Source organism: Tympanuchus pallidicinctus, unplaced genomic scaffold (assembly GCF_026119805.1).
Source record: "Tympanuchus pallidicinctus isolate F22 unplaced genomic scaffold, pur_lepc_1.0 scaffold6, whole genome shotgun sequence".
Classification (NCBI taxonomy): Eukaryota; Metazoa; Chordata; class Aves; order Galliformes; family Phasianidae; genus Tympanuchus; species Tympanuchus pallidicinctus.
The window spans coordinates 41,057,793-41,066,852 of NW_026294780.1; positions in this window are offsets into that span (position 1 = coordinate 41,057,793).

Sequence of the window (9,060 nt, forward strand, 5' to 3'; positions counted from 1 at the left end):
AACACCCTCCGTATACTTGAAAGCCCAACAGACCTTTTACAGTAAGCTAAATGTGGGGTCTCAGCTCTAACACAGAACAGGTGGGAAAAAATTTCCTCCTGTTGATATCTTGTACATTATCAGCGTGTACCCATTAGTGTTTACTCATACATCAACACTGTGTTAATGCTTAAGCAATTGCTCTCTTTTATGGAGTTTCATGCCACCTGGCCACAATAACTCACTGTAGCCTTTGAAGCTCTGATCCAGAGAGATAAAATGGCTGTAGACAATGCATAGCAAGGCCTCACACTGCAACTGCAACTACAACTACGGTATGACTGGTAGTTATTTGTCTGCCAACCCCAAGGCATCCAAACCTCCATAAGATAATCCACCAAGTTATAAGACCAGCTACAACCTCAGTGGAGTCAAGTGCAAGTCCTCAACTAGCAAAACAGGGTTTAAAATTACTCTTCAGACTCTGTGGATGACTTAGAAATTTAGCTTGGGAGGAATGTTGCAGCTGGGGTGGAGAAAATGTCTGTGCACTTGCAAAAGCAGCCAAGAAGCCTCTAGACTAAAATGCGTTATCTTTCATCCCTTCCTGTCTCAGTGCCTGTATCATCAACGCAGCATTTACTGTTTCCTTCTTCATTCTGTCAGACTTATTTCTTCTCCTGGATCAGTGGCAAATGGCTGCAGTAGTGTGTAAGTGGAGAAAGTGGTCAGGAGATCTTATTTTCTACCAGCATTGGAACGCAGTGGTAAGAACAGGAGCAGCAATACTACCTCATAAAAAACCTGTCTCAAACAGTTTTCCTGTTACTGTCATAGCATTATCAGCTCCAATTTATAAACAGAAAAGCTGAGGCTTATGGTAGATCCATACTAGAAAAGTCTTCAGAGAAATAAAGTCCACTAAGGGTGACGTGTTTTAACCACAGCTTTGCATAAGCATAAGCCCCCAAGTAGATTCATGAAGCTAGCAACAGCATCTTTTTTGAGTAGCTCATTTTATAGGGCAGGGACATAATCTGTTATTGCAAACCACTTTTTTGTAGCAAAAGCAGCATTTCCACTGGAGGATTTCATGGTATAACTAGTAATTTAATGTAAGGTAGACAAGACCTGGGAGGCATGCAATAGTGTCTAAGCTCAAAAAAGCAGAGCCATGGTGGTAAAGCAAGAAACAGAATTATCTTTCTCCCAGATTATAAGCAATCCACTCTCCTAGGATGAATCACAGTCCTTTGAAGGGAATGCAGAGGCCTATGCTATAATCAGTGTTTTTGAAAGGGCTCAAACCCTGAGCCTCCATTCACGAGGAGCAGAAGGGCTCACAATACAGCAATTATAGATTACTAACCATCTTCTGACAATACAAGAAAAACACTTTGCACCCATCCAGAGAAAACCAGCATATATGTAATTCAGACAATGGGTAAGTGATCAGCTGATACTGCATAATCACCACTTCTTTCTCAGCCTGTCTCTTGGTGTGATTAACTAATCTTCTCCAAACAGAACTGAGGAATATCCTGGAAACAGATCAGTCCCAAAAGGTGACTCTGATAGGGTTTAGTTCCTTACCAATCTTCGTGGGTCTTAACCAGCCCTCCAATGCTGCCCTATTAGATCTTCCTTTGACAAACATCTCCCTTCCTTCTTCAGAAAATACTCATCTGGTGAGCTGCAACCCAAGTCTCAGTGTATTTTCCCATTCTAGAGCCAAAGGGCCCAGAAAAAATTTAGACTCAGAATCAGAGACTGTTTTAGGTTGGAAGGGAATTTGAAGATCCCAGGGGATTTCATCCAGCAGTTTCTCAGACAACCTGAAGCACGCTTTCCTGAAGTTTAGGGTCCTGACTCCACTCTTTGCCAGACCCGTGCTCCTCAAGATCACAAACTCAAACATGGCCTGGCTATAGCCCAGGCTGCATTTGACTTTAACCTCTTTAATGATTTCCTCCACATTGGTGAGCATCAGGTTCATCAAACGCCTCACCTCTGATGGGTCAGTCCAATGCCTAGACCAGCAAGTTATCTTCAACAGACTCCAGGAGTCTCCTGGGTTGCTTGCAGGTTGCTGTGATGTTTTCCCAGCAGATAACTGAGTGGTTGAAATCCCACATCAGGATGAGAGCCTGTGAGATCAACAGGATCCACTTGATCTTGTGGCCTGTGGTAGACCCCAGCCACCAGATGTCCTTTATTGGTTCGTTCCCTAATTTTAACCCACAGGCTCTCAGTCTGTTTATGCCTATTACTCAGAGACACCTTTTCACTGTCTGTCCACATAGAGGACATAGAGGACAGCTCTCCCAACCCTCCTACATTGCCTACCCCTTCTAAAAAGCTTTTAGCCCTCAATCATAGTATTCCGGGTGTGCAATTCATCCCACCTTGTTTCCGTGATAGCAATAATATGGCAGTTTTCCAATTGCTCCATGGTTTCCTGTTCCTTCTGGTTATTTTCCATGCCACATGCATTGCTGCAGAGGCAATTCAGCTGAGCTATCAATGACATTACCTTCTTGGAGAATCCCCCCCATACTCCTCTGGGACAATTCTGAGGTTTCTCCCCATTGTTTCCTAAAGTGTCAGTGTTCCCTGGCTCTTCTGTCACTCAGCCACAAGAGCCAAGTACATCTCCTTGCCCATCCAAGTCTAGTTTAAAGATCTGGTGATGAGTATAGCCAGCTTGTTGCCCAGGATATTCTTGCCTCTCTTGACCTGTTGCACCCCATCCAAAGTCAACACATGCCCAGTCTATCAAAGGAGCATCCTTGATCATAGAACTCCTGAGCATGATACCATCCATGCAGCCATTAATTCAACTGCTCCATTCTCCTCCGTCTGCCCAGATCATAGTCTGCAACTGTGAGGGCTGAGAACAATATCTGTGCTCCTAATTGCTTCAGCAAATTCCCAAGTGACATTTTTTTTTTTTTTCCTGATATTTAGGAATTTCCTAGTTGCAGTCTCCTGTGACTCAGCTTGAAAGAGCAGGAGCAGAGAGTAATCCTCTGGCTTTGCCATTCCAGGTAGTTTCTTCCTGATGTCCCAAATGTAGGCCCCTGGCAGGCAACAAACCTCTCTAGAGAGATTTGGCTCTCTAGAAGAGACCAAAAAGGACAGGTGCTTCATCATGTAAATGTGAAGGAATCAAGCAAGCTGCCATAAAGGAGCAAGCTGCTACTGCAGGCTGCAGCATGTACCAGACAAATGCAGATTTAAAGGCAGCTTTGGGCAGACAGCATAGACACAGCTTGTGAGTTTGGAGTCTGGATCTCTAATCAGGAGAAAAACCTGTTTTCTGAAAGTAACAATGAGCCTCTGTTTCTACAGAGATTTGTACAGCAAATCAACAGCAAAGTACACCTAACAGCTTCTCAACGGTTTTTCTTTCATCCATGATAGCCACTTCTGATCAAGAAAGCAAATATTAGCTAAGTAATGATAGTTAATCATTTGCTTTGGTAGTTTGTTTTGTATTTCTGTTTGTACACGGACTAGCAGAGAAAACAGGGACCAACATTTTCTTCCTAGTCAAGGCGTAATTATTATTAAATATAAATATTGCATTCAGCTCTGTGTAGCACCCTTCATCTGAAAAATATGTCTGTCTTTCTGTCTGCATTTTGGAGGAGAGAAAGTTTACTTGCAAGACATAAAGGAAGGTTGTAATTATTTAGGAATTTCCACTCAGAAAAACAGATGTATGTGGGGATTTTCTCTTTGTCAAGTTGCACCCACCATTACTTCCTTGTTGTGCAGCAGAGCAAGTGGTTAATCCAGGGCGAAGTCCCTTGTGCACAAAACTTCTCTCTGACTTCAGAGGGAGATAGATGTTAAAAAATAATAATTTTTTTTAATTCTCTCATAGGCCTATTCAGCAGAGACCTTCTCAAACCAGCCTAACTTAGGCATTATGTTTACTACAGCAGGGATTACTGGAATTATTATTCAGCAGAGAGAGAGATGATTCACACCATCTGCTGTCCTATTGGCTTGATCTGAAGTCACTGGAGTCAAACACTACTTGGCCATGCTTGGTGGTATGAATATAACCCACCTACATACAAAAAAAGAGACTATTTACTTGCCACAGGGGCATGATTTGAGATTAAATGCTTTAATAAGAATTAGAGACACTCAGCTACTACAGGAAGAGAGATTACTTTATACACATGGAACTAACGGCACAAAGATACTCTTTCTCTCACTTAGCTTAGCAGGCCAATGACAGGATGAAGAATTGAATGTAGGTTTTGCATCTGGGTTCTATCTATCAAATAATCATCCACTAATACATTCATTCAAGCTTGTATGACAATGTCAAATTATTTCTGAGCTGTTCAGGACATGCCCAGCACAGACTTACAATATACTTCCTTACAAAAGAAATAAAAAACAAAAACAAGAAGTTACAAAACTGGCTGTAGTGTCTAATTCTACTAACCTGATAGAATGGCTCAGAGAGCACCTTACACTTTGCAAGTCTAATGTAAAAGTGTTTCCACTCTTTGCCTGCAGACGTGATAAGACACCGAGTCTCATGGAATCAGCATTCCAGTGCCTGTCGTCCAGTACCTCATATGCTATGGATTTAGCAAAGCTTGCCTAAAGCTTGTAAAATCCATCCTTCCCCCAAAGTATGCATTTCTGAAGTAAAGCCAAAAAGACAGAAAAAAATACTAATTCAAATTCATCCTGTGACACAAGAACATAACAGTTAACATTCCTTTTTTTTTTTTTTTTTTTTTTTTTTTTTAAGGTGATTGCAAAATGGTTCTTCCTGAAGCTAACGAGTTTGGGCTTCTATGGTTATAGGATCATCACACAGGAGGTCAAGGTGACAAGGTGAGCAACGTTCTTTGGTAAGACACCATGTAACGACTGACACTATAAAATCCCTCTGTTTCACAAAATCAATGTCAGACATAACTCAATACTTCCATGCTGGTCTTTTTATATATTACTTGCTTTTTTCCCCTCCAAGTGACTCACATGCTTATGTAATGTATTTTGGTGTCAGCTATCAAAAAGATCATCTTTATGGGAGCCATCATGCAAATACTTTCATTTAATCCTTTTATCAGTAGCATGTCAGGTTAGTGTTTTAAAAGCTATCTCTCTGTGCTATGTCCAAAGAGAGAAAGTGTAGGAGAAATGTTGTCAGTTTAAAAAGTGATTTAAAAAACAGCATTAGTGAGGTTGAACCTCAGTTTACCAAGCCTGTAGCAAAGAGGCATCTCTCTGTAGCAGACTGAGACACGGGTACTATATGTGGAGAGGGCAAAATATGCCTTAGAGCTTTAAAAATGCTGCTGACACAGGCTGAGCTGATTGAGCTGCAAAAACTGATGGGAAAAAAATAATTAAAAAAAAAAAGATCACCTGTAATGTAACCTTCACTTGAAAAGACGTAAGAGGAAGAAGACAGGTGAGATATATGCCAGACAGAAGGATGAGGAATGATTAGCACCAGATTTTGTGTCTTGACAGAAGAGCTTGTTACTCTTTGAAACAAAGCAACCTAGAGACTCTTGGATAAATTAATTAATGTCTAGCTGCAATCTGCCTGTAAGTTCAAAGCCAAAAGGAATTAGGGAAGTGCAGTCCTGGTCTCTAATAATGAGAAGACAACCAGCAAAATAGAGGATGACAAAAGGGAGAGAGCATAGACAAAAAATAGCATGTTTTATTAGAGACTATCAAAATGCATGAAAAGCAAAAGCTAGAGGAGACAAATGTGTGTATATGAAACAAGTACAGCAGTAGCAAAATATGCTGTCATGAGCAGTAAGAATGAAATCCTGCTGGAGGACATTTAAGGAAAAGCAATCACAGTTTCATTAAGACAAAGAGTAAAACCAAGCGTACGGTAATTTCATACAGCATGACAAAGAAAGGCAAATGAAAACATGTGGGATGAGGAGGGTCAGAGGATGAGTAAACTAGGAAAGAGGTGTATCCTTACACTTATATTAAGATACATTTACATGAAGGGCTAGTCACACGTGTAAAGGCAGGAGAAATCAGCATGCATATGCTTTCAAAGAAGAAATAATAATTGCTTAACAATAACCTGGGGCAATGACAAAGCAGGGGGCTTGTTATGGCTAACAACAGATAACTGCTCCATCAAAGGACGTCCTGGAAGCAGAGCCAGCATGAAGTAGAAATGAATGATTCATTTCACTATTACATTGAAGATAAGTCAATTTTTAGAAGTAAAACTCAATGCACAGTTTTGGAAGACTCCAACCTTCTCATCTGAGCTGCTGTTTTTTTAGCTCTTAAGTACACTGCAGTTGAAACTCCGAATCTTGTGTTTAATCCATGGCTTTTCTCTTTGAAATCCACATCCAGTGATGAGAAGAATCACTGTACCTTCAGAAGGATTTGACATTCATATTTATATCCTCAGATTGGTCGTGGTTTGAGCCATAACTTCAATCCCAACACTTACAGGCAGCTACATAATAAAGACTTAATACAGAAAGGTTCTTGAAACATCTGTTCCACATACCACCATATTGCAGGTCCCAAAATATTCCATCTCCTTGAACAACAAGACCTTTATTAAAAAAACAAAAGCCAATTCTCTAATGCCTGCACATGCCTCTGGCTGGTGAATATAAACACAGACATTTGGCCAAAGGGAAGGTTTCCAGCTGGTTTTATGACTCTGCCCTTTACAGGCAAACCACTACCTCAGTCAGCTTGAAGAGCAGCACTAGACTCGTGCATTGGTGGCCCCAGCTGCTCCGTGAATGAAAAATGGGGTTGGCCCACACAGGAGGTGGTTGGTGAATGTTTCATGATCACAGGACTCAATGTGCACATACCCCGATGCACAGAGTTAATAGCAAAGGAAAAATGTTCTCATCCTACAGTATAAGCCACATCTGAATGATGTAGTTAGAAAATCAGAGAATCACAGAACGGCCAGGGTTGAAAGGGATCTTAAGGATAGCCTTGTTCTAACCTTCATGTCATGGGCACTAGACTGGGCTGCCCAAAGACTCATCCAGGGATGGAGAATCCATAGCTGCTTTGAACAACCCATTCCAGTGCATTACCAGAATTCTAGTGAAGAATTTCTTCCTAAATTATAATCTAAATCACAGAATCACAGAATGGCCCAGGTTGGAAGGGACCTCAAGGATAATGAATTTCCAACCCCCCTGCCACAGGCAGGGCCACCAACCTCCCCATTTCATACTAGAGCAGGCTGCCCAGGGCCACGTCAACCTGGCCTTGAACACCTCCAGGGAGGGGGCATCCACAACCTCTCTGGGCAGCCTGTTCCAGCAACCTACCTCTCTCATAGTAAAAAATCTCTCCTCTCAGTATAAAACTATTACCCCTTGTCCTATCATTATCAGAACATATAAAAAGTCAATCTTTATCTTCTTTATCACTCTCTTTCGTCACTAGAAGATTGCAATGAGGTTTCCCCTGAACCTTCTCCAGATTGAGCAAGCCCATCTCCCTCAACCTTTCTTCACAGGAAAAGTGCTCCAGCCCTCTGATAATCCTTGTGGCCTTCTTCTAGATCAGCTCTAAAAGGTCCACAACTTTCTTGTGCTGGTAAGCTCAAATCTGGCTGCAGCACTCCAGATGGGGCCTCATGAGGGCAAAGCAAAGGGTAATAATCATCTCCCTCACCCTATTGATCTCGTTTCTTTTGATGCAGCCCAGCATACAGTTGGCACTCTGGACTCACACTATTAGCTCTCATTGAGTTCTTCATCAACAAGGACTCCAAAGTTCTCCTGTCTCAATCCATTCTTCACTCAACCTATATTCATCCTTGGGATTGCCCTGAACAAGGTGGAGGACCTTGCACTTGGCCTTCACAACGTTCATGTGCACCCAACTTTCAAGCCTGTCCCTATCCCTCTGGACGGCTTCTCCTTCTTCTACCGTATCAATTGAACCACTCACATTAACACGTCCTCCACTTCTTATTATTCCCACTCATTTTGAACCTCAGCACAGGTTTGTCTTGGTCAACCTAAGGTGATAAATAGTTTTTCAGAACTGCTCTACCAGTTCTGAACCTCACAGATATAAAAGAAATCTCATTTACATAAGAAATGTAAAGTGTGATATGTCCAAGCCCACTAAAAATATTAATGACCACTTGCTTTTAAAAGACAAAAATCTTCCAAGCTTGGCATGGAAGTAGTAAGTCCTCCTTTAAAATTTCATCTTCAGCCAGATAACGCAATGAAGACAACATGGAAAATAAATTGAGCTGAAATAAAAAATGAGGAAACTTATGGATTATTGGCGAGGTATAGGTGCTACTTGATTTAGCCATTAGCTTCATGAATATTTTCACATTAATATTAGATTACCCTGAGGAGACCCATAACATGTATTTCAAAGACCTCATTGACTCCCAGCAAGGGGGAATATTCTCATGCCTTTCCTGTAGCATTCACACAGATTTAAACTTACCCTATGTCTACTTAGCTGCTTGGAGCATTGTATCACCAGAGCAATTAAAATATCCAGAATCAAGGTGTGGCCATTGCATCTTCAAACAGACTGATACTGTGCAATGCAGATATGATGCATTCATATATGAGATAAACTACACAGGGACTTGAGTACGATCCAACAGAATAGATGAGTAGATATTTGCATGAGTAATTTCTTCTTCTCAGCTACTTTAATCACATAGGAAAAAAAAAAAAAAAGAGCTCACACCCAGATAATTGTGGAATCATAGAATCACTGAGGTTGGAAAAGACCGTTAAGATCATCTAGCCCAACCATTGACCTATTCCCAGCACGTCCATTAAACCATATCCTTCAGAGCTACAACTACATGGTTCTTGAACACCTTCCTGGACAGCCTGTTCCAGTACACCACTCTTTCTGGGAATAAATTGTTCCTAATATCTAACCTGAACCTCTCCTGGTGCAACTTACATCCATTAACCCCCATCTTATCACTGTAACACGGGAGAAGACTCCAATCCCCACCTCGCCACAACCTCCCTTCAGGTAGTTGTAGAGATAGATAAGGTCTCACCTGAGCTTTACCTTGTCCAGATT